The sequence below is a fragment of the Tachypleus tridentatus genome, chromosome 11, assembly GCF_004210375.1.
Source record: "Tachypleus tridentatus isolate NWPU-2018 chromosome 11, ASM421037v1, whole genome shotgun sequence".
NCBI lineage: Eukaryota > Metazoa > Arthropoda > Merostomata > Xiphosura > Limulidae > Tachypleus > Tachypleus tridentatus.
In genome coordinates this window covers 90,576,454-90,601,281 of record NC_134835.1, presented here as the reverse complement: position 1 = coordinate 90,601,281, position 24,828 = coordinate 90,576,454, and the positions used below count along the sequence as shown (strand labels likewise).

General features: G+C 34.3%; 1 protein-coding gene across 4 annotated transcripts in view; it reads right to left on the bottom strand.

Moving 5' to 3' along the window:
* LOC143232746 (protogenin A-like) overlaps window positions 1-24,828 on the bottom strand; it is a 154,862-nt gene that overhangs the window by 72,362 nt on the left and 57,672 nt on the right. The window contains exon 1 of one of the 4 annotated variants that reach the window (XM_076468546.1): window positions 975-1,308. The exons of the other annotated variants lie outside the window; for them this stretch is intronic. The gene's annotated coding sequence lies outside the window, so the exon portion shown is untranslated. Of the gene's footprint in view, window positions 1-974; window positions 1,309-24,828 lie in introns of those variants that run through there. 4 annotated transcript variants of the gene reach the window in all.

Genomic DNA, 24,828 nt, shown 5'->3' with positions numbered 1-24,828 from the left:
ACAGAAATTCAGGTAAATCCCTGGATGCTCAGAAATATTAAATTTTATATAGGTTTCAATTAATTTATATAATAAGAAGCTGGGTTTAAACAAATGAATAATTAACACTCCTTTAGAGAACATAAATTAAGCAACTGGTTAATAATGCAGAAATTATTGATAATGTGGGCATTTCCATCAGTGATGCATTAATTACATATGCTGTCTAGTTATATCACTTTAGGCAAATTGACCACAATGCCTCTCTAAAGCAAACACCCATAGCTAACTGGTTCCCATAATACTGAAAATCCACCCAATATTCATTGTATACTTCATCAGGTAGAAAATCGAGGAGGATTGTCTCTATCAGTCTTCAATCCTCATACTGCTTTAACAATAAAATTACAAACAGTCAACCTTAAAAATGATCAACTGGGTCTTGCAGCTAAGAAAACTTATTCTAACCATATAAGATTAGTGTTCTTATCTCATAAAGACAAAGTAAATCCTTTTGACAAACTTTTTTTAATAAATTGATTATAGTTTAAGATTTATAATCAGTTGCTTCAAACCTTGGATCCCATAAAAGATTTTTAAGCATACATTCAATAAATGAAATTTACTTCAGCTAAAGCTTCCTAACTTAAGCATAAAATAAAGTTTGATTATGTCTTCAATTCCTGTGCATACAGGATTCCTTAAGAATACTGTGACTTTAACTTAACTCACAGTCCTACATCTACAGAGGTTAAATATGTTATACTAAAAGTAATTTGGCACCATGTTGTTACTATTTATATCACCACATGCAATTACGTTTATTTGGTGATCCTTCATACTGACAATAGCCCTGCAGAATAGTTTCCATTTCAAAAGGCTCTGTTGTAAGGACATCATGTCCTAACTCTGTATTTTCCATCATCAAAAGTACCCATTTCAACTGTAACTGTACAGAACAACAAAAATGCTGAATCTCATGACATAACTAGTACCTTTTCATGAGGAATACCAGGAATATCTGCTTCATTGTCCAGCTGCTTGAGGTAATCAGTGGTTGAATAAAAGATTTGTCTGAAAGCCTTATCATGATGAACCAAAATCCTCTCAGCATCACTTCCAGGTACAGGTCCTTCTTAATTATGTTGCATGTTACATGGGACAAGTGGATAGTTTTTATTACACCTCTGCATTTGAGGATCCACACCTGTTAGCTTACCTCAGCTGGAATACAACTTGTTGCACGTCTCTTTCTGGTTGGTCCTGAATCTCTAGGTTCATCCATATTACTCTGTTTTCCAATGCAGATAAATGTAAGGAATATTGCCATTTGGAATTTCTAAGTTTCTCTAAGAGTACGAAAATTTTGCATTGAAAAACAGGATGTTACAATTTTTCACAAAAGTAATCATTTTTTGATAGCATTACATTACTAACAATATGTCAAACAATGTCAAAACATAGTTCTCATACATTCCATTTCACTGCAACCTTATACAGGCTGTGGTTGTCATGAGACTTGCTGATTTACAGATTCAAAATTGTTTGAATGTTATGTATTTAACCTCCAATATATTCTTCATCACCTTTCCACTAAAGAACATACAAATTAGACCTAATGATTTGAGTGTATAAATTAAAAAGGATAGAGATATGATTAAAGAAAACCAAAAACCTGAAAAAGGCTGAAAATGTCCTCATGTTTCCTTGATTTGTAAAAGACCAGAGACTAGTTTGCCAAGTACTACAAAAATGAATGAATGTTTTTTATTACAGCTACACAAATGGCTAATAGTCCCGTATCTACCATGAAGACTGAAACCTAAATTTTAACATTAAAAAAAACAATTGCAATGTTAGTGTCTTATAAAATATTTTCCTGAATCTTTATTTTAATACTCCTAACTATTGAAAGGGATATAATTTTAATAAGGACATTGTTATATTATCATCATTTAAGAACTATAATAATGTTATTTTTCTAACATCAGAAAAATGAACCCCACCATCATTACCAAAAATAAAATAACCTTCCTCTGATCTATTAATGCTCTATATACATCACTTAACAACCTTTTCCAACTATGCCAGGCTTAGTGATTTCTTATTACATTACAGGTTATAATCACAGATGAATAGAAAAAGAAACATCAAAAGAAAAAACAAAACAGAACTTACTTTCAGAAATTTTATTTTGTTTTAGATTTCATTTTATTAAAAAAAAAGGAATGTGGCCAAAAGAGCTTAGTAATGAGTAGTGTTAAGAGAAAAAAATATTATGCTGTTGTTAGCACCTACACAAAAGTATTTATAAAAGATCAAACTCCCTTAGGAATCTAGACTAAAGATTTAAAAATGAACATGCATTCAGACCATAAGGTAAACTGGAAGTACTTAACCATGCACTTATTATTTAATGATGTCCTGGAAAATAATCACAACAAAAATTTATAAAATACTGATTAAAGCCATATATTCAAACATTACAAGAAAATGCATTAATTATGAGACGTGGATACTGACAATACTTCTTAAAATATAAGCAAAATAAATCAATAGCCAACCAAATAATTCATTCTTATAAATAATTATGAAAAAAAAATTTTTTTGTATATCTCAAAATGTGAATTAGCAGTTGCCTCAGATATGTGAACTAGCATTAAATCATGAAACCCCAAAATAAACTAAAGCCTATTGCATCATAAAATGCTAACTTAAATTTCTGGTTGAGAAAACAATACTGACTTACAGTTAAGGTATCTAGAAAAAGGACCATATTAACTTTTTCTCTCTCAGCTTAAAAAAATATATCAGATACATGTGCTTTTTTAGTGCTTACAACTTCATGGACAGTACATCTGCTAGTTACACATGGTCAAAACATAATCTTAAGACTTTCTCAAAGGAAACATCAATGAAGACCTAATTTTGATTTTATTTAATCTACTCTCTTAAGCAACAATATCAAATAACTAAATTTAAAAATGAATAGAAGTCATGCCATCTTTACTTGCTCTGTTTGTTCCTATTAATGGAGTAGTGCCTTTGAACAGAAAACGATATTTTTATTATGTCATACTTTCTCAGTCCAGAACAGTACCTACAACTTAAAATAAAGAATTCAAATCACTCTCTTATCTTGAAGCATCATCCAGCATCTAGTGCATTTATTTGCTTTCATCATTTGAAACTATGCTGCTATTTTCAAGATGTTACAAGCTTTGAGTTTAACTAGTTTTGAATAAGGAAATGGTATTTTCCACAAGTAAAGGGACTTATCTACTAAAACCAAGAAAGAAAAACCTGATAACTCAGGGTATCAATCTGAGAAAGCAATGGAATTTTGGACAAATTATGTTCTGGATGTCAAACTTTCAAGAGTGCTGCAAAGGTCCATGATTACAATGTCACTACAACTGCAGACCTGAGGGTCAATCTTGGTGCACATGAAACTTAGTCAAGAAAATATTTTGGAGGTAATTTGTAGGGTTATAAATTTGAGACTGAATGGGGCAGTCTTTGTAAGACTTCTAAATATTTGCCAATCAGAGTAGCCTAAACCCCCAACTCTTGTTCATGCCAGCAGAAACTAAGTAAGAGTGACTGGAGACACTGCTTGAGGATAATACTTGACAGCTTAAGTTGTAAAAAAAGCAAGTACCAGATGATAAAAATGGTAATTTATAGTACAGTTTTGAGCTTCTCTGTAAATGAAGACATGCCAAAATGAAAATGGGAGTTCCTAAGTACACCTACTACACCACATCCCCAATCTTTAGAATGTCTCAGTTTGATGCAACTCTAAGAGAAATCAGCATGCTAAATCTACCATAGGTCCCTGTAGGTCATATTAAGATTCTCTTCTAATAATTAAGGGTGTAACTGAAGAAGATTTTGATTATTTCTTGAACAGATTCAAGCAGGTAATTAAGAACAGAAAGATATGTTGAACTTGGATGGTATGGTGTTTGACTTGATAGTAAAACATAACTGAAGAGCAACTTAACAACTGGGATACAAGGACAACTGAAAATCACCAGTATTTCAATCTCATAGGTAATGAATCTAAACACAGAGTTTTAAGGTAAAAATAGGGCTCCCAGTGAAGAATTGGCCAATTGCATGGAAAGCCTGAGTCAGTCACACAGATAAGCAAATTCCAATATTTCAGCAAGTTGCGAGGATATCCTAACCAATATGTTTATAACAGGACATGTGAGATGATGTAGCATCATCTAAGTGTGAGAATTATTCTCACTTTGACAAAAGCAGAATTTGTAGTTGCTAGGTTCAAAGTTGTAGCTTCAAACAAATTTCAAGAGAAGCAGAAGCCAGAAAGAATAGCTCATCACATCACACTAGTGTTACAGTTACACAGCAATACTGCACACCAAGTAGACAGAGCTTTTCCAGCCCTCCTCCAATTTTATCACAGCAAATGCCAATAACACCTCCAAACACGTTGTTCTAGATGGCAGGACTGAAGCACATTTTTTAAAAGCTAGCTAATGTGTTGCTTTAGTGAACTGCATATGCAAGATGTAACATTCTATTCAATTACTCAGCAGTTACAAGAGAGTCACAATAGAGCCCACTGATCTTGGAGAGCACAATAAACAGCTTTCAACAAAAGATTTGATGTCCATTCCAGTTTTTTTCAATACTTGTTGGTGCTTATTACATGCAAATAAAGGTTTGTGAACAAGAGGTTCTGTACTTGGTTGATAAAGGAACTGCCAGAACACTAGTTGAAGTCAGTGTTATTGCATATTATAATTTATTCTGGATGAGTTTCTGATTTATTATGTTATGTATTACGATTTCAAATAACCAGAAATTTGAAATTGAATTTAGAAGTTAATTAAATATCTATATATATTAAATTTAAGATACTTGACAATAAGATTGATACACACAATTTTCTTTCTGAACACAAATATATTTTAATACACACAATAAAAGTTTTCTTATTTCAACTTGTTATTATAAATACTGGTTTATATCCAATAGTTTCACAAACTATACTGTACCTTCTTTTTGGTCTAGAACTGAATATTGTATTGATGATCCAGGACCACAAGCAAGTTAATCCTGATTTGATATTATTACCCTTGCACCTCATGCTACTTATAAGCTGACTGACTTTTTACCAATGAAGATACCTCATGGAAATAGTAATGTTTGAAGTTAATTCACTGAAGTTGAACAGTTTGTAATGTTCAAAATCTATAAAAGTTCCTAGTCAAATTCTGTAGTTTTTCTGATTACATAACATTAATCACAATTATATCTTCCAAGGCCTAAGGACACTGACTGTAATGATCAAAAATATAAAACTGTCTCTTCATTAATTTTTATACAAATCATGCAAGATTCTTGAATGTTCAAAGACACACTAATGTTTTGGTAAATCATATATGGTCAATTACTTGCTCTAAAGAATCTTCTAGAAATTTAGAAAACATATGGTATTTGTGCAATACACATCCAACAATATGCATCACATGCATGAAACTGAAACAAAGATAAGTATTAAAATAAACATATAACAGTAATTATGTTAAGAGTGTATAAAGCATTCACAATGAAGCCACCACTCTAGTCAGTTCATATTGATATTTTGGATCAACTAGTGACTGACAAAATGTGCGTTTTTCTTAAAGCAAAGCAACATTGGACTACCTGCCAAGGGGAATCTAATCCCTGGTTTTAGCATTGTAAATCCATAGACTTACTGCTGTACCAATGGGGGATGTAAAATGTGTGGCATTTCTTTTCATAATTTAATGCCTGAAAATGTTAGTTTGTTGTTGTTTTTCTACAATGTGTTAGGACATTTAGATTCTTCAAATAAATTGCAATGATTATTATTATTCTTTGAGTTTCAATGTAAAATATACATCTCTCTTCATTAGTTAGTGTTGGTACATTACTCGGTATATTTCAAGCCACAAAAGGTTATTGCTCAACAAAGATGAGATTTCCTATTATCAACTAATGACAAATTATTGTTCAAAGAGGTTTTGCTTTTTACACACGTGAACTTGCATACGTGTGGGTGTGTGTGTTTAAACTTGAATACGTAAAAAATCTGTTAAATAAAGATATCAAAATATGTTGTCATTAATGTATAAGGGTACATAAAGTTTCAAAACAAATAGTATAAATTTAAAATGTAAAAAAAAAAATATGAAAGTTTTATCTGCTTAATAACATAAAAGTATATAAAAACTGAGAATATAAGACTTAATGTGTTCATGGTGCAAAGGCATTGTGGTGCTGCATGTACTGTTTTTATCTTCTTTTTAAAATGATATTAATGTATGCAAATACCTTCCAACTACTGAAACTGAAACCTCTATTAACTGAATACACACAGGTGAATCCAATAGACTGAACCCATACAAAAGAAATAATGATGACTACAATATCAAGTTTATGTCATCTAGAAATACTATTCATCATTTGGTCCACTTGTTTTCTTTTATTAAAATACAGATTGTATTTCACTTTATCATAAATTATGTTCTGTTTTCTTATTTCAAATCCAGTCATATTCCAAGGAATTTAGTTTCACTCTGCACAACATTTCCTGGATGTTTCTCCTTGTATTAGCAGTTACTATCTGATATGTAAACTAATGTACTCGATAATACCACAAGGTTACTTATGGCAATAATTTTTCATTTGATCACTACACTACCTCACATTTCTATTTTGCACTACCTTGCTAAAAACCATGGATTTAAAGTTTTGTTTACGTCTGACAACATTAAATAGTCTCAAAATTCTTCCACTTGTATCCATTTATCATTAACGTGTTGACCGCGTCTGATCAAGTCACCAATATCCGAATTTGATCAGCAGAAACTTGTAATTTGAAGAATGGATTGTAGAGTGCATTAATGTTGCATTGTCAGAATCTGAACCAGGGAAAAAAGCTTCTTACCACATCTATGAATACTGGTTAACCTAAGCTGTTCTGACTGGAAAAGATCGGTACAGGGTTATCTTTTTTCATAAGACAATGGATTTTATAGCCATGGTTCTAATAAGATGATTTGATATATGTGATTTCACTGCTCAAGTTAGTGGACTGCCTAGTCAAACCTGATGCAACTCTTATTACGCATGTATCCATCTTCTGAGTAAATAATATGACTATTGATTACTCCATTCCCAACAAAAACTACCTTATCACTATTCAGTGAAACTGGTCATTCCAGCTGATAGCTACTTGATGTATTTACAAATGGTAAAGCATGGCCTGTATCAACTCCATATAAATATCTTTCTTTGCTCTCTCTCGATTCGAACTAACTCTGCCAGCAAGTTTGTGCTCTTGCAAGAGATTACTCTGCAACGAAATACGTAATAACTGTGATGATTTAAAAACGCCTAAATGATTTTCTGCTAATTATCACTGACACAAAACAGAAAAGTTGCTTAAATGGATAATTCCATTAAACCAGGGATTTCCAACAGGCAGGCCACGGCATGGTTTTGTGTGGCCCAAGAAAGTCTATTGAAAAATAACCTACTTTTATATTTCTTTTTGTAGTGAAGAAATGAAAAATTGACTTACAAGGTAAAAATGCATGAAAGCTTCAACCGATATTCACTAATGAAATTTTAAAATTTATTTTGTGTGCACCTATATGTTTATTATTTATGCCTTTATAATTCTACAGTAATAACTTGATAGTAAAAGCTTTTAAATTATGTCACATACACCTCAGTGTATTATACAAACACCCCTTCCTGAGACTAGCAACGACAGAACTCCATGTCGACATACCTGCTTTGGTCAGTACTGCTGAGCGACCTCGAAGTTCACACTGAAAATTTTATGTCCTTACTACGTTAAATAGCATAGATATGTTTACTATTCTAGTTTCTTTTATATGCAGCACTTTTTCAATAAATTTATTTATTATGTAACTGAACATGTTTAAATTATGTTTGCCTTTTATTTTTGCAATGAAATACATCTTTTTTCACAAATATGCCTGTTCAAATATCATGTAACATAATTAAGTCACATTCAGATTAACTCCTTCCCCAATTGTAACTCATTTTACTATGTTGAAAGGACATAAATTAACCCTACCATGGATCTATTTATTCTTTATTTTGCATTACATAATACACCAACAAGCCCTTATTTGACAAAAGTGTAATACTACCTGCCACGAAACTTGGACACTCTTAAGTTGGAAACTCCTGCACTACACAACTTATGGAACAAATTATTTGGTTTCTAGTGCTAATACTCTGTTCTTGTTGCTGTTCTCATCTACAAGCTGTATATAAGCAGGACCACCTGAAAATATCAGTCTGCATGATGCCTCTGTATCGAACATTATCCATACACCATAATAAATTCAAAATAAACTGCATATATGTCAAAAAAGTACACCCCATTAATAAACAATGTACATCATTACACTATAGCAAAATATGAAAGCATGAAAAAAAAATTCATATGTTTGCCCGTGCTGATGAATAGACCTTGATTAAAATAATGATAAGGCTCATCCATCAACTTTGTAGAAGAGATTAACATTTTGTAAATTCTCAGGAATTTGCCTCTCACTGGCTCCATGGTAAGCCTGAAGATATAACGCTATAAATAGCACTTAGAAATCGTTGAGTAGCACAGCAGAGATAGCCCATTGTGCAAGTTTGTGCTTAAAAAACAAGCTTAGTAGTTACAAAAAATCGAAACTACGGCTGTCTGGAATTGTTCTAGCTATTGGAAGCTATAATTATTTAACATGATTTTTACATGATTCACTGTTCAATTCTAAAACCAAATTTTTAATAATACACCGTATGTTACTCGATAATACATATTCCATTACGATTTCAAACTGTAGGAAATTTGAATTTAGAAGTTATTTGAATTTCTATATGTATCAAATATTTGCCAAGAAGATTGATATACACGATTTTCTTTCATAAGACAAATACAGTTTAATATAGAAATAACAATACAATTTATAATAACGGTTATTTCAAGTACTGATTTATATACAGGAGTTTTACAAACTATACTGAGTCGTCTATCTGGTCTAAAAATGAGTATTTTATCGATGGTTCAGGCCTACGACGAACAAATTAATTCTAAGTTGATACTGTTACGCCTCGCCTAAGCTAGCTAAACGTCTTTCCTTGACTGGCTCAAGCTGCTTACAAGCTTTTACCAGTGAAGATATTTAATGCCCTCATAAAAACGCCAGAGTCTGAAGTTACCCGGCATGGCCTAGCGCGTAAGGCGTGCGACTCGTAATCCGAGGGTCGCGGGTTCGCGCCCGCGTCGCGCTAAACATGCTCGCCCTCCCAGCCGTGGGGGTGTATAATGTGACGGTCAATCCACTATTCGTTGGTAAAAAAAGTAGCCCAAGAGTTGGCGGTGGGTGGTGATGACTAGCTGCCTTCCCTCTAGTCTTACACTGCTAAATTAGGGACGGCTAGCACAGATAGCCCTCGAGTAGCTTTGTGCGAAATTCCCAAACAAACAAAAAGTCTGAAGTTAATTCACTTAAGTTGAATGGTTTGTAACGTTCAGAATCTATAAACGTTCTTGGTCCTATTCTGTAGGACCTATTAATAATTATTAATAGCAACTATAGTTTCCAAAGCTTATAATATACAGTATACCCTCACCTGTTCGCGGTTCCCCATTCGCGGCCCCGCATATTCGCGGGTTAGGCTCTTAACCCTATCGCATAGTATGCCGGTATACCGGGCTAGCGTCATAACGTCATAAAAACGAATGCTCGGTAAACCGGGTTTTTGTAGGTCATAGAGACTAAAAGCGCTTTTCGAGGGTATATCTGTATTTACTTTCTCAAGCAGTTTTATCGATTGACGTCTTTACCGAACAATGGGCTGAGCTGCTATTGGCTGACTGCCTCAGCTTCCCCCGGCAAAGCACAGCCGGTAACGCACTACACACACAGCGCTCGGTCCTGAGGAGGCTAGGAAATAGGTTTGAATTTAGCCAATGGCTGACAGCTTTAGTTTCTCCTTCTTGCTGATTGGCTGCATACGCGTGCTGCTGATCAGCTGTTTCTCTCTTTCATTCGCGCGCGAGTTTTCAACGTGGTTGTTTGGACTGTAAATTCAAATGTTTATTTTTATAATATTATTTACACCCTACAATGCCATTCAAACGCCCTACACCTCCAGCTTCTGGCAAGGAACCTAAGCGCCAGAAAAAGGTTATGACCCTGCATGAGAAGGTACAACTGCTTGATATGATAAAGGAAGGAAAAGGTTATGCTGCTGTAGGACGCCATTACGGAGTGAATGAGAGCACCGTGCGTTACATAAAGAAAAATGAACAAGCAATCAGAGCTAGATACGAATTTTTGTGGAAGTGCTAAGATGGTGAATGTTGTTAGAAACAAGGCAATCGTGAGAATGGAATCTGCCTTAGCATTGTGGATACAAGACTTGCGAAAGAAAAATATCCCTTTGGACACCAAGATCATTCAAAAGAAGGCATTGAAATTACATTCTCAATTCACTGAAGGACAACCAGGACCATCAACAGCAGCTGATGCCGAAGAATTTCATGCCAGCAAGGGTTGGTTCGATCGTTTCCTGAAACGTTACCAACTACGATTTGGAAAATCCCACGGAGAAGCTGCTGTTTGCAGACACAGAAGCTGCAGCAAAGTATCCTGAGGCCTTTAAGAAACTCATTGAGGAGAAGGGATACAAGCCAGAGCAGGTCTTCAACATGGACGAGACTGGGTTGTTCTGGAAAAAAATGCCTTCCAGAACTTTCATCATGAAGGACGAACTTTAGCCCCAGGATTCAAAGCACAAAAGGACAGAGTGACACTTATTATGTGTGGCAATGCTGCTCGCTGGATGATGAAACCCGGCCTCATTTATAAATCTGCAAATCCCAGGGCTCTGAAGAACAAAAATAAAAACACTTTGCCTGTCTTCTAGATGCATAATTCCAAGGCCTGGATTACGAAGCTCCTGACATCCAACTGGTTTCATCAGTGTTTCATCCCTCAAGTGGTAGAATACCTTCGCAAAAAAGAACTCGAATTTCGAGTGTTGCTGATCATGGATAATGCTGGCGGTCACCCTGTAGATTTGTATCATGAGGGAGTCCAGATCGAGTTCCTCCCTCCCAACACAACATCCCTCCTCCAGCCTATGGATCAAGGAGTGATTCGTGCCTTTAAGGAACTTTACACTGGCAACTGTCTTCAACAATTAGTTGATGAAATAGACGAGAATGAGGACTTCCAGTTGAAAGTGTACTGGCGCAATTTCACAATTGCATCGTGCCTGACAGTTATACACAAGGCACTTCAAGACATGAAAAAAGAAACATTTAATGCATGTTGGAAAAATCTGTGGCCAGAATGTGTTCATGATTACAAAGGGTTCTCACCGGATGAAATTCAACATGATGCTGTCAACAAGTCAGTTAAACTAGCAAAGTTAATCGGTGGTGAAGGCTTTGATGACATAACTTATGAAGAGTTCAATGACCTGATTAACGCCCACTCTCAGCCTCTAACGGACGAAGATTTGGCAGAGTTGACGTCAAACCAAGCCACACCCGAAGAAAGTACGACACCTCCTCCTGACTCTCCTAAAGAAACAACACAACCTCTTGACTCTCCTGAAGAAATGGAGCTTTCTCCTTAAGTGCCTGAAGAGGAGGAGTAATTACCTAAAGTGCTGTAAAGCAGCAGCTAAGCTGTGCCATACTGTACATTAGTGTTATCATCATCATTTTATTATCATTCATTATTGGTGAGTGAACAAACAATATTAAATTTTTTTTCAATTATTATTGCAATACAGTATGTTTTTTTTTTATAAATGCATACACTGTATGTACAGTGCATATTTTTGTGACCGTGTATTAATAATGTTTTTAATTGCATATTATTACTGAATTGTACTGTACTGTATTATTATTACCTGAACTGTGCGTACTGTATTTATCTGTCTAAGTTTGCCTTTAAATTTGTTCCACTTTCTGTCAATTCTAATACACGTGTTGTACGCATAGAAAATGACTTTAGGGTACAGTAATACAGTATGGGTAACTATACTATGCAGTGTTACTGTCCTCCTGTACTTACGTTTCTTTTTGATTAAAATATTGTTGCAGTACAAAATTAAAATGCGTTTACATTATCATTACTACATTAGTGAAATACATGACTGCATGCAATATTACTACATTATTACTGTATTAATGAGTAAGTATCTTTAGAAAGTGTCTGGGAAGCATTTAGTACCGTATATAATCTCATACATAGAAGTTTTAAAACTGCATCCAATATTCGCGGGGGGTAAAGAACGTAACCCCCGCGAATAGAGAGGGAATACTGTACTTACTTCAGCTGACAAAACAATATTAATCTGTCTCTTGGAGCGTTGGTTTATATAATTTAAGGCAAGATTCTTGTACGTTCTCTTATGTTCGAAAATACGCTCGAAAATCTACAAATTTAGAGAAAAGGCGAGACTTGCGCAATACACATCCAGCAATATACGTCACGAGTATGAAATAAATGTGTAATGATAAATCCGTTTCAGCATGTTTCAACCTTACGAAACGTCTTCATATATATATTTTTAATCCTAATACACACGGTCTTTAGTGGTATGTCTGCGGACTTATACTGCTAGAAACTGAGTTTCAATACACAAATAGCCCTTTGTGTAGCTTTGTGCATAATAACAAAACTAACTAACGCGTCTAACAAAAATAGCTAACGTTTCACAATTAAGAGTAGACAAACTATTTTATTTATTGACTTACAAGCTAAATAGCGGCTAATTAAAATTTCAACAGACAAGTTAAAACGACAGAAGCCATTTTCATTTTTTATGTTTCACTAATAGATTATAATTATTTTAAAGTTTCCGAGTTTTGTATAGATTCGCAAGCAATGGACCACCAGACTGTCTAGATACTTAATATAACATTATAAAAGTTATTTTCGAAACGAGCATTTTCGGCTAAAATTTGTCAGTTGGCTACAATCAAGAAACGAAATACACTTTTGTATTTCGCTCAACTCATGCAGTTATTACAACCTCGCCATGGTATCAATGTGAAACTTATCTACAAAGTGACCATATTAGAGTTTCAATTTACCCTATCACTTCCATTGTTCTCTTACTCCAAGTCTATTATATAAACTAGCTTCTATATGTAACTAACATGACCATACTGATGGAAAGCATCATCAAAGAAAGTCTATGGATTTAAAACGCTAAAATCAAGGGTTCAATACCCCTCACTGAGCTCAGCAGATAGCCTGATGTGGCCTTGCTATAAGAAAACACTCACAATATCAAAGTACAAAATGAAGTTATTTTTTATATATCAAATTTCCATTTAGATTTATCCTTACAAACATAAATAATGTCACAAATTATTTTTCTTTATAGTATAATTAAGGATAGAATCTGGAGATTTTTTACCAAACTGTTTTCAGTACCCTTGGAACTATAATTTTTATCTCAATAACGTATCCAAAATCTGCAAAAATAAACTTTTGGAGAATTTTTGTTTATATATAATATATATTACATAATTAATCGTATTCCAAATAAAGTCTAAACATTTGGTAAAAAAGTGGTATTCCAAAAATATAGAAAAGCGCGAAATTTGACATTTATTTATAAGCTATCGTAATTTTATTTTGAAAATTTAATTTTGATGAATTATAAAAAGTCCAGACCTAACTCCATAATGTTATCGATGTGGAGAATTGAAAAAATTATCTATTTGCTGTACTTTGTTCAGTCAATCCTAATTTTCATTATCTACACCATTTGTCCTCTCGTCCCCCCTGTAGTCTACGATAAAGGTAATACGACAAAATTATGTATTCATTATAACAGTATTTTTATTATAATTTATTAACTGAATATTTAATATATCTTCAAGCAGCGCATAATAATCTTCGTAGCATCGTTGTATTACAATCAAATAACATGTGAAAGCATAAAGCTTTAAAACAGAACAAACGTGAAAAGGTTTTTTTTCGAATTCACAATACAACTGTCACAAAAACGTTTGCAACTTTAATATAGTGGAAACATTTCTACTGTCCGGTAAGTTAAGAAAAAAGTCTGCAAGATCATATTATGTTTTGATATTTATTACCCGTGGTGATTCTAGTTGCTGCTGAACAGGGGCGTAAAATTTTTACTCCCGTTGGGGGGGGGGAGATGATTTTTGCAACCACTTACGTGGACTGTTCAATTTGCAAATTGGTAATTTCTGATTACATGAACCTGAAAGCTGTAAACATGCAGTCACAGAGTAATCTTGTTGCCACGATACTTGCATGAAAACTTAGGCCTACTGACTGATACTTACAAACTATCGCTTAGATCGAAAAGCTTAGAAGCACGCCTATATTAAAGATGTACATTTCGGCTACTGAAAAAGCCTACATCTAGGCCTAATTATGTAATTCGAGTGGTAAGAACACGAGAATCACAAGAACAAACATACAATTTGTAGGCCTGTGACGCAATAAAACAATTAAACAGACCAAAACTGTAGAGGGGATGATCTTATGCACCATACCACCCCATCTAAAATGAAGGGGGATAAATACCCTCCATCCCCAGGATCTACGCCCCTGCTGCTGAAACAACGTGTCCGGAAGGTTAATTAGTTTTCAAATAAACTCAGACAAGTGCATGACCCAACAATGACGTACAATCCAAGAAAGTGTAGAGAAGTCCAACCTTCTTTTTAAGTGACTTGAATAATTGAATTACTTCCTACATAGCTGTGTGTGAGTGTGCTTAATTGTTAGTAAAGGGTAATACGTATGACTTCAAATTTTACAGAAATTCTTAATTAAAACGTTTTCGAATAATTTTTTTAAACGCAACACGTGCTTAATCCAATGTAGCTTAAGACATATATCTGCTCTTAAAATGTTTTACAAAACCCTTTGCTATATTTTCTCCAGCCTGTTAATAAGGATGCATTATTATTTTGTTAGTATCTAAAAGGTACCTTTAGTTTGTACATTAAGTTTCCCAAAACATTTTTAGTAAACAAAATTTCTGTAGTTATGTAAGCATACTAATCTTGTGAATTTTATTTTATTAATTCTTTTGATGTTTTTCACTTATTTCATGTCAATAATGAAATTACTGATATTTAATAATTACAAATATGTATTACCTCCTACGAATACAAACTCTAAACGGTCAATGAAAAAAATCATCTTGCAAAGAATTCTATCCGCCATCTTTTTTTTTCTTTTTTTTTTTCTCTCTAAAATGATATTATAGTTTCTTTGTGCTTGTGTTTCAATAACAATATTACCCTAATAATTTAGTTACTGGAATACATCTGAGAAACAAAAACAAATTGTAATGGCGATTGCAGGTTATGTTTTTACTTTACCGTTTATATTGTTGTTTGGGAAGGTTTGACGTTAGGTAAAATGCAAATGATCTAACACCTGGAATCTTCTCCAAGGTTTTATAACAATCGGAATAGTTTAAAACACACGTTAGACTACAGTATATTACTACTAACTTTCGAGTCCATTAGGAAGTTTAAGTTAAAAAGCAAAGCAATATGCGAGTTTTTAGTCAGTTCAGTTTTTTAACATTAAATTTGTGTTCTCAATGAACGTTGTGTAGAACGAGGAAACATAACAAGTAAGCAAAACTGTTGCAGTAGGGCCTGACATGACCAGGCGGTTAGGGCGCTGGATTCTTTATCTGAGGGTCGCGGGTTCACATCTCCGTGGCACCAAATACGTTTGCAGTTTCAGCCGTGGAGGCGTTATAATGGTACAACCAATCCCATTATTCGTTGGTAAAAAGTAACCCAAGAGTTGACGGTGGGTAGTGATGACTAACTACCTTCCCTCTGGTCTTACACTGTTAAATTAGGGACGGCTAGTGCAGACAGCCCTCGTGTAGCTTTGCGCGAAATTCCAAAACAAACTTGCAGTAGCGTGTACTATATATGAACTTAAGCCTACCACTGATATCCATGAACATCGGTTAAGCTAGTTGTGGAAAACAAAAACGAAGAAATAAAATACTTTTCATTATCAGTAACTGAACTGGGTTTTGCATTATTTTTCCAGTTAATCCTTAAGAAATCACCCAACAATAAATCCTGCTCTTTATAAAACGATATAACGACTGATGCTCATTCCTTTTTATTGTTTTAGGAAACTGTTTCTCGAAAATTATTTTGAAACCTTAAAAAAATTTAATAAAAAGTAATAAATACATTTGAAATAACCATCCACAAAAAGTTAGTTTAGTAGAATGCAAATATAAGTTGTTTAATAACTTCATTTACATGTACTACACGTGTGTGTGTGTAGCCTCATGTCTCAACGACTCATACCAGTATAGTATGAATTATACAGAAAGTAAGTGCAAAAAATAAACATTAAATAGATAAAGATGCTAAAATTTGTTCCACAATTTGGGCACACTCTAGCTAAATACACAATATTTTCAGAGAAAACTGCATCAGTCAATTGTTCCTAAAAAGGATGTATTTAAAACTACAAATAAGTGCACACATCTATGATGTTAATGTTTATTATTGTGTTCTTGAACTACAGTTCTCTATGTGTGTATGTATAAATACACACACACACACACACACATACATACATACATACATACATAAAGTAACGAGACAAGTTAAACGGATGTCGAATTACTTGTAGTTGACGTTTTTGTTTTAATTATCTCGTTTGACGTCAAACGGCAGTTATTAGCTTGGGTTGTAAACAAGATACAAGGGCACTATGGTGGGGTAAGTAAGTATTTAAGTTAACACATATTAGCGCCTTAGGGTTATGTGCAAATGAACTGTCACCAAGAGTTCAAATAATATTCCGTTATCTTTCACGGAACCAAAACAACCTATCATCGAAAAATATTCGAGTGAACGTCTAGTCTCTGGTATTTGTAATGCAAATTTTTCTGTATAAAATGCATGAAATTTGCTTCTAGATAAAAAAACTTTGCTAAAATAAATACTAAAAATCAACAAAATTGAATTTCATCCTCAGAGGTCTAAATGGATGGGCCCGGTCGCACCAAACATGCTTATTTTAATGCGCCTTGTAGCACAAACTTTTATACAAAAAATACTTTTTTTTAATAAGAAAATAAGAGGTCGTAAGTCAATTACTCCGAAGTAATAACATACAAAACACGAGTATAAACTATATACACACTATCCAAGAAAATCCGAATAACCCTTCTATAGTAAAAGAAAAAATGTGTATTACAAATTCTTTTGTCTTGTCCATTGACGGTACGCGAACTATAACCAGTGAGCCCTTGTCTAAAATAACACCTAATAAAGGTTGTGTATTCAGCGACACAAAATGTTTGTAGCGAAAATACTTAAGGCACCTGTTTAAGTTTCGTAAAGCATTCAAACATCTAGTATGTTTAAGTTTCGCACAAAGTTACACGAGAGCTAGCTGCACTAGTCGTCGCAAATTTAGCACTGAAAGACTAGAGGAAACGCGGGCAGTCATCACCGCCAACTCTTCAGCTACTCTTTTACCAACGAATATTGGGATTAACCGTTACTATAATGCTTACAAGGCTAAAAGGGTGAACATGTTCGGTGTGACGGGGATTCGAACTCTCGACCCGAAAATTGCGAGTCGAGTACCTCATCATTTGAATCCAAACACTTGATCAAAGTTAACAGTGGCCTCTGTTCTGTTTCAATTTTTTCTGATCCTCATATCTGAGCATGCATTTCAAACCATCTCAAAATATACAAGATATTATTATTTAAAAAAATGATTCAGCGAGTGACTTTTAATCAAATAAGCATATTATTTTTTTTCACAATCTGTAATAACAAACTAACTGTACATTCATCCCTTGATACCTTTTTTTTCTCTCTCTTTATCTAGACATTAATTTTAACTTGGTTAAATTTGGGACATAAATTTTATAATCAGAACTACCAATACTTTTTACACACATTCTTACTGACATCCAATAACAACTTTATCGAGAAAAATTGCAACAACAAAATTATTCTGAACTGTGACATACAAGTTTTAAAATAACGCACAGGGTGTTTGCAAATTAAGTGACGTATTACATATTTCAATTACAACACAGTAACAGTTGGGATTTTACAGTACGTGTGACGGATAAGGGACGTGTTTACGGAAATCCCCACACACACACAATGGTAAATGTAACCAACTATAATGCATTTACGTGGACACCTGATATTTCATTAACAAACAGCTCAGGAAAAGAGGTTGTGTGTCCTGCGACTAGTAGGAGCAAAATCTATTATTTTAGTGTAAAGACAATATAGTAGACTGTATGGAAAATATCCTAGAATTAAGCATTCTATCAAGAAATGATGCTGATAGTTTCAAGAGAAACTTACACAAGAAAGGAACCGTGATGGGCCGATCATTTGGTGAATAATATCGCCAAATACTACTTTTGTAAGATTATGTGCCGGACATCGTATCCAGAACAAAGGTGGTCGATCTTGAAATACCTACGTGGTATCTTGAAGTCTACAAATGGAGCAACTCTGAGGTGTAGTGATGACAAATTGTGTATGGAGAGAAAAAAAAAAAAAGAATGAAAAAAACATGATGAGCAAACGCTCCACAGTTGATTGCTGCCCACTTCGTTCAGTTTATACACTGCTTAAATCGAGACACTGATTGTTTAGCGCCACCTAAATTCATGTTTATAAAAACTACATTTACAATTTAAGGAAAATTACCAGATTACTTTCTCATACAAGACCGTTAAAAATAATACTAACTTAACGGTTCTCTCTCCACTACAAAAAAAAACAAACAGGAATAAATAAACAAACTATAATGTAAAACAAGTTTTTTACTGCATCTATTTGAGTTATCTCAACTTGAACGTAGTTAACTTTTAAACACCGATGTGTGCGTGCGTGTACGTGTGTCTGCGCCAAAAAAAAAAAAATTCTAAGTTCAAGGTCTTCGCGTTTGAAGCCTCGCGCATGGTGTCCCGTTGGTTATAAAACGTCTGAAGCTTCATTAATTTAGCTTGCGAAAACCAGACTTACCAAGAGTCGTCTTATGCTTCTTTTATACAAAAAACATAACGACTAAAGCCTACCATGTTCTCATCCGTTGTTATGAAGTCGATGAATATATATCGCCAAATCCATAAACCAAGTGTTCGACTGTTTAAAAAAAAATCATACATTATCGTTACCAGACTTAACTTACTATATTACCATGACGTCACAGGTAAAACGATAAAAAGAAACGTCAAAAACTTCTACGATTTATAATACTTTTCAAGCACACTAAATTAGCTGAAATTGATTTACTAAATATGAAATTACGGTGAAAAGTATATATTATATATATCAACATGCAACGCTACGTTTTTTATAGAACAGTATAAGAGCAGCTTATACCAATAGAGCTAGATCATAAAAACTAGTTCCACACTTAGCTCTGACAAAGAACCCCTTGTTTCACACAATTCAACCCTGGCAGTATGCTCCTCAACTAGTGGGTTTCTCGACATCACTGATTAGTATGCTCCTCAATGTGTTAATCTTAAAAGCCCCAGGCGAACATTGAAATTTTTAACTGTTTAAGGTGTTACTTCTAAATAAGCCCTATCAAACGATATGTTTATAAAACCTCCACTAAAATTTAAAAACACACCACCTATCAAAGTTACAAACAACTCTAGCTGCTACTAAAATATGTCGCAGTTACAGTTACTTGGTAGTTACACAGTGCTCAAAAATTATGTAAAGTATTACAAAATTAAACATAAAGAACAATTAATAACCTAGAGTTTAAGATGGATGAAGGGCTCGGAAGCATTTTGTACATTTTTTACTGTAATAATTAGAATCCCGTAAACCACACATGCAGTTACCAAAACATCGTTAATTAATATGGCGAAAATTCTAAAGAACGTTATGGAAGTCCTGCGACTAGCAGAGACGAAATCGCATATTCTAGGCAAAGACAATAAGCATAGTGTGGGTTTAAAACATCCTCTCGTCAAGAAATCTATCAGTTATATATTACACATCTGACTCATCTGGTGTGATGCGAAGTACGTTGTGGCAACAGGAACAGTCTGCAAGATACAGGGACATTATTCAATAGCTTATGCAACTTGCATGCAGGTCAGCATATGCTGGATGGAATACGAATATTGGATGAGAGAAGTTTTTACGTTATTCTACGTTTTAAGATTTTGTTGTTGTTCGTAACGTCAGGTATATATTGTCGTTTTATAACTCACTAACCATTCAGATAACCCGAATTAATAATTATTTGATATAAACTAATTACTTGAGCGTTACGACACAACGGTATTACTTTAGTATTTTCAATCTTATGCGAGGCACGGACAAATCGGTCAGGCCAGAGACCCCAATATTTAGGCGTTACCGTCCCTAATTTAGTGATGTTGAACAGGTAACCAGTTTGGGATGCTCCGCCGTCCACAAAACGAATGGCGAGCTAGATTGTCACTTTTACAGCGCGCCTACAGCTAAAAGTGCGACACACATTTAACAGCATAAAGCCGACTCGAACCTTATACCAGTGGATCCGCAATCAAACACACTCATTAGACAACGCCCGGCCTAATTTATCACCAGATATAAACGAAAAAAATTCTAGAATGCATATGCGGTCACTTCTTATGTCCCTTATCAAAGAAGAAAGAGCATGACATTGTTAGATAAGATATACTTGGTGACGCAGAATTATCTTTACTATTTTAAAGTTTAATAAACAAAATAACTAAAGAAAAACAACCATGTGTTTATCGATATCTTTTAGTCCAACTCAAAGTTTTTATTGTTTGTTTGTTTTTTACTCCTGTGAATCGTGTTACCCCGTAAAATGGCAACTATACGAGAAAAGACTCAATACTATACTTCTTTAGGGGTATGTTAAGGACATCGTGTATCGCAAAACTACAATAAACATCACAACGCTTAAGACCAGGATAACTGATACTACCACCACTGTACCTGTAGACATGTTGCAGCAAACGTGGTCTGAAATGGAATACTGGTTAAACATGCTAAAAGCTACTAATTGCACACGCAGAAATCAACTGACGTGTCCATAAAAACCGAGTTAAACTGAAAGATCTTAAAAACTGCGTGGTTGTATTTCTTAAGTTATTTAATTACTAAATTTTAAAATAGGAAAAATAATTTTGGACCACTCTGTATATATTATTAGTAATTTAAGTTGTGTGTGTGTGTGTGTGTGTGTGTGTGTGTGTGTGTGCGTGCGCGCGCGTGTGTTTTGATAAATTGACGTATTTTGTACATTCCCAAAATTAAATCCTGTATCAGAAACACGAGAAATGTTACTAAACCCAAACACTGTCATTAAAAGTATGAAACTTGCTACGGAATAACAATGACATATAAAACTAGCCATTGTGTAGAATACAGGGACAGAATGTGTCCGTATACACAGAAGTTACATCAAACGCTACAATAAAAATGGATTATGTAATTTAAAACTTGTCTATGGTGTCATATACAATATCATGGTCAACGTAAAAATGACAGAAGAGTATTCATATTACAGGAAAAACAATGCACGGTGTCAAAGGTAAAATGAAATCGGTTCGAATGTTACTCACTCGTCGAGATAAGCTTAGTATAAGATACACTGCATTGTATTGAGACATACGAGGGTAATTAACTACAAACATATCATTTAAATGTTATAGTACTTTGAATGTATTTTATTGAATATTCCAAACAGTATTGTAACTTATTATATATAAACCGAACTCAAGTATGTTATATTTTTCTTGAAGATAACGTATTTACCAAATGAACTGGATTAAACGATCACAAAACCAAACAGATTACAACTGTCATGATATTATGTTATCGTTGAATTTAACCCTCAAATTACAGACTTGTTTTCACACCGTTAACTTCCGCTGAAGTTAATATATTTCTTCATACTGAATAATTTTAAGTTTTATATGTTAGAATAATACTCATTGTAAATGACGGCCCACAGAAACTGGATAACAATAACTAATTATCAAGATAAAAACTCATAACGGGAAACGGCGATAGTTAGGGCTATGAACTACAATAGCATTAACAGTATTTTTGTTTAATTTTTTCTTTTCGCGCAAAACTACAGGAGGGCTATCTGTGCTAGTAGTGCAAGACTAGTCATCACCACCCAACGAATAGTGGGATTGGCCGACCATTATATCTCTCTCACGGCTGAAAGGATGAGCAAGTTTGGTGAAACGGGAATTCAAATCCGCAACCCTCAGATTGCGAATCGAGCGATCCAGCCACCTGGCCATGCCGGGCCTAAATGTTTTGTACAACTAGTACGTTATTTGAGAACCTGTAACCAATGGGCATGGGGATACAAACCATATAACGTATAAATATTTTTATAGGCAAACGATTATCGCATGAATCTCACCAATAATTCCAGGATTTATTTTCTTTCAAAATACATAACTCAAAATATTTTTTTATTTTCTAGCTTTAAAACCATAAGGCATTTCGCAAAAAAGTATGAAATAAAGTTACGGAAAAAAGGGCATTTATTTAACCTTAGAATAACACCAATGTGTTCCATATTTCATTGATTTTTTACTTATTTTTCTAGACTACTTACTTTTACGAATGGAATTGTTCGTGCCTTCGTGAATATGTTTTTTACTGGATTTTGAATAACATAAATGAGTAAACATATTGCAGCCCAAAATATACCTCCAATATAACAATTTCACTAACTACTGCTCGGGTATCGTGTACGTTTTACATAGTTATTTCTCTCGTGTATTTTGGGGTTTGTTTTCCAGTTCTTTACATGCCCGGAATATTTATTCCATTTTACCTATCCCTGCAATGTAAACAACATTAAAAGCATTCTCCGCAGTAAAAACTACTGAAAAACAAAAATAAAATTCTGTGGCAGAACACACGACTTTCTGCAGCATTAACTTATATTGGTGTATGGTATTATCTGCTTTGGAAGAGTTATTCACTATTGTTTCGTATTCGGTGCCTTTTATAATGGTAACAAAATTATAAAATTAAAATTCAAAGAATTACAGTTACGGAGATTTTACACAACTTTGTAAGAATTAATAATGCAGTTTGGTTGACATGCTTATCTTACACTCGCCATTACTTTAATAGCAGCTCCAAGATAAATTCTTTTGTTTTCGAGTCACTAAATCTGATTCTGTTGTTGTTTAATCTCATTCTCAAAGCTCTGTGTTACAATTTCCTTTTCATTGTCACACTCGCAATGACAATCTTTAGCAACTGATGCCATCCTGATACTGTAATATTACAAGAAATAAAGAGCTCTATGTACGAGTTTGTTGTGAAAAAAAAAAGAAAGATTCGTTCACGATTAGAATATTACAAAGTTACTGTACATATTCTGGCCAGGTGTATCAAACTGAGCAACCTGTCTTAAACTGTTTCAAACTGATGAACGCAGTTGCATCATAAAAACAGCCCCTCGTTACTAAAGAAATATGGAGAGATCTTGTGGAAGTGGTTCCATCAAGTTCTGGAATATCAAATTATAAACCCCTATTTGCTTCCCAAAGGAAAGCTTAGTGGGATTAAATAGCTTTAATGTTTTAAACAACAGAACAGCAGACTGCCTTACTGAAATATATTTTTCAAATGTTAGTTTAGGAGATTTTATGCTTGTTAGAAACTGTAACACTTTTATGCTGTGTTGTAACAAAATGTGGTGATATGTAGTTCAATTGGGTTCTTTTATATGTGCCTTAGAAACTACACATGCAATCTAAAAATATGCATACCGTTTGTTAGCACTTTATAAACAATGTTGCTACAAACAAGAAGCGCCAACTGTTGTTAACTCTACATGCACGAGTACAATGATTTTGTCAGAGAGTAATAATTTTGCAGAGGTATTGTGGTCTTTTCAGACAGTTCCCAGATATTTGTTTACGTGATATCACTTTACAAGAATTAATAAGTATTTGTAACCTGTTTATGCTTCACGATTGTAACAGGAGAAGGCTAACAGCATAGGTGGCGTTAAGTAGGGCAGTCATAGAACTATTCATATACACTGCTGGCCAAAATCTTAAGGCTAATGAACATAAAGAAAAAATATGCATTTTGCGTTGTTAGACTCAACCACTCATTTGGGTAGAGCTTCGAAAGATGAAAATAAGAAAAGGGAAAATAAAAATAAACATTTTTAGCATTTAATATGGAAAATGCGGACACTATGAAATTAGTCTAAATACTAGCTGGTCAAAAGTTTAAGCCCACACTGAAACGAAGCGTTAATCGGTAAACACGTAACGAAATTTAGTCACTTCGGTAAAAGCTTGGCAAAGGCCAAAAAGTTGTCAGAGTTTGAACGTGGCAGAATTGTCGAGCTGCAAAACCAAGGTCTCTCTCAACGTGCCATCACTAGGCTAAGTAAATCTGCTGTTGCAAATTTCTTAAAAGACCCTGAGGGATACGGAACGAGAATTTCAAGTGGTCGACCCAAAAAAATTTTGCCGGCGTTGAGCTGGAGGATTCGATGGGTTGTCCGGCAAGACACCAGCCGATCGTCGAATCAGATTAAGGCCCTTACGGACGCAGAATGCAGCTCAAGAACAATAAGACGGCATCTACGAGGAAAAGGCTTAAAAACCGTAAACGTCTTCAAAGGCCATGTCGCCTTCCACACCACGAAACAACTCGGTTAAACTTTGCTGAGAAGCACCAAACATGGGACGTAGAAAAGTGAAAGAAGGTGTTGTTCTCTGATG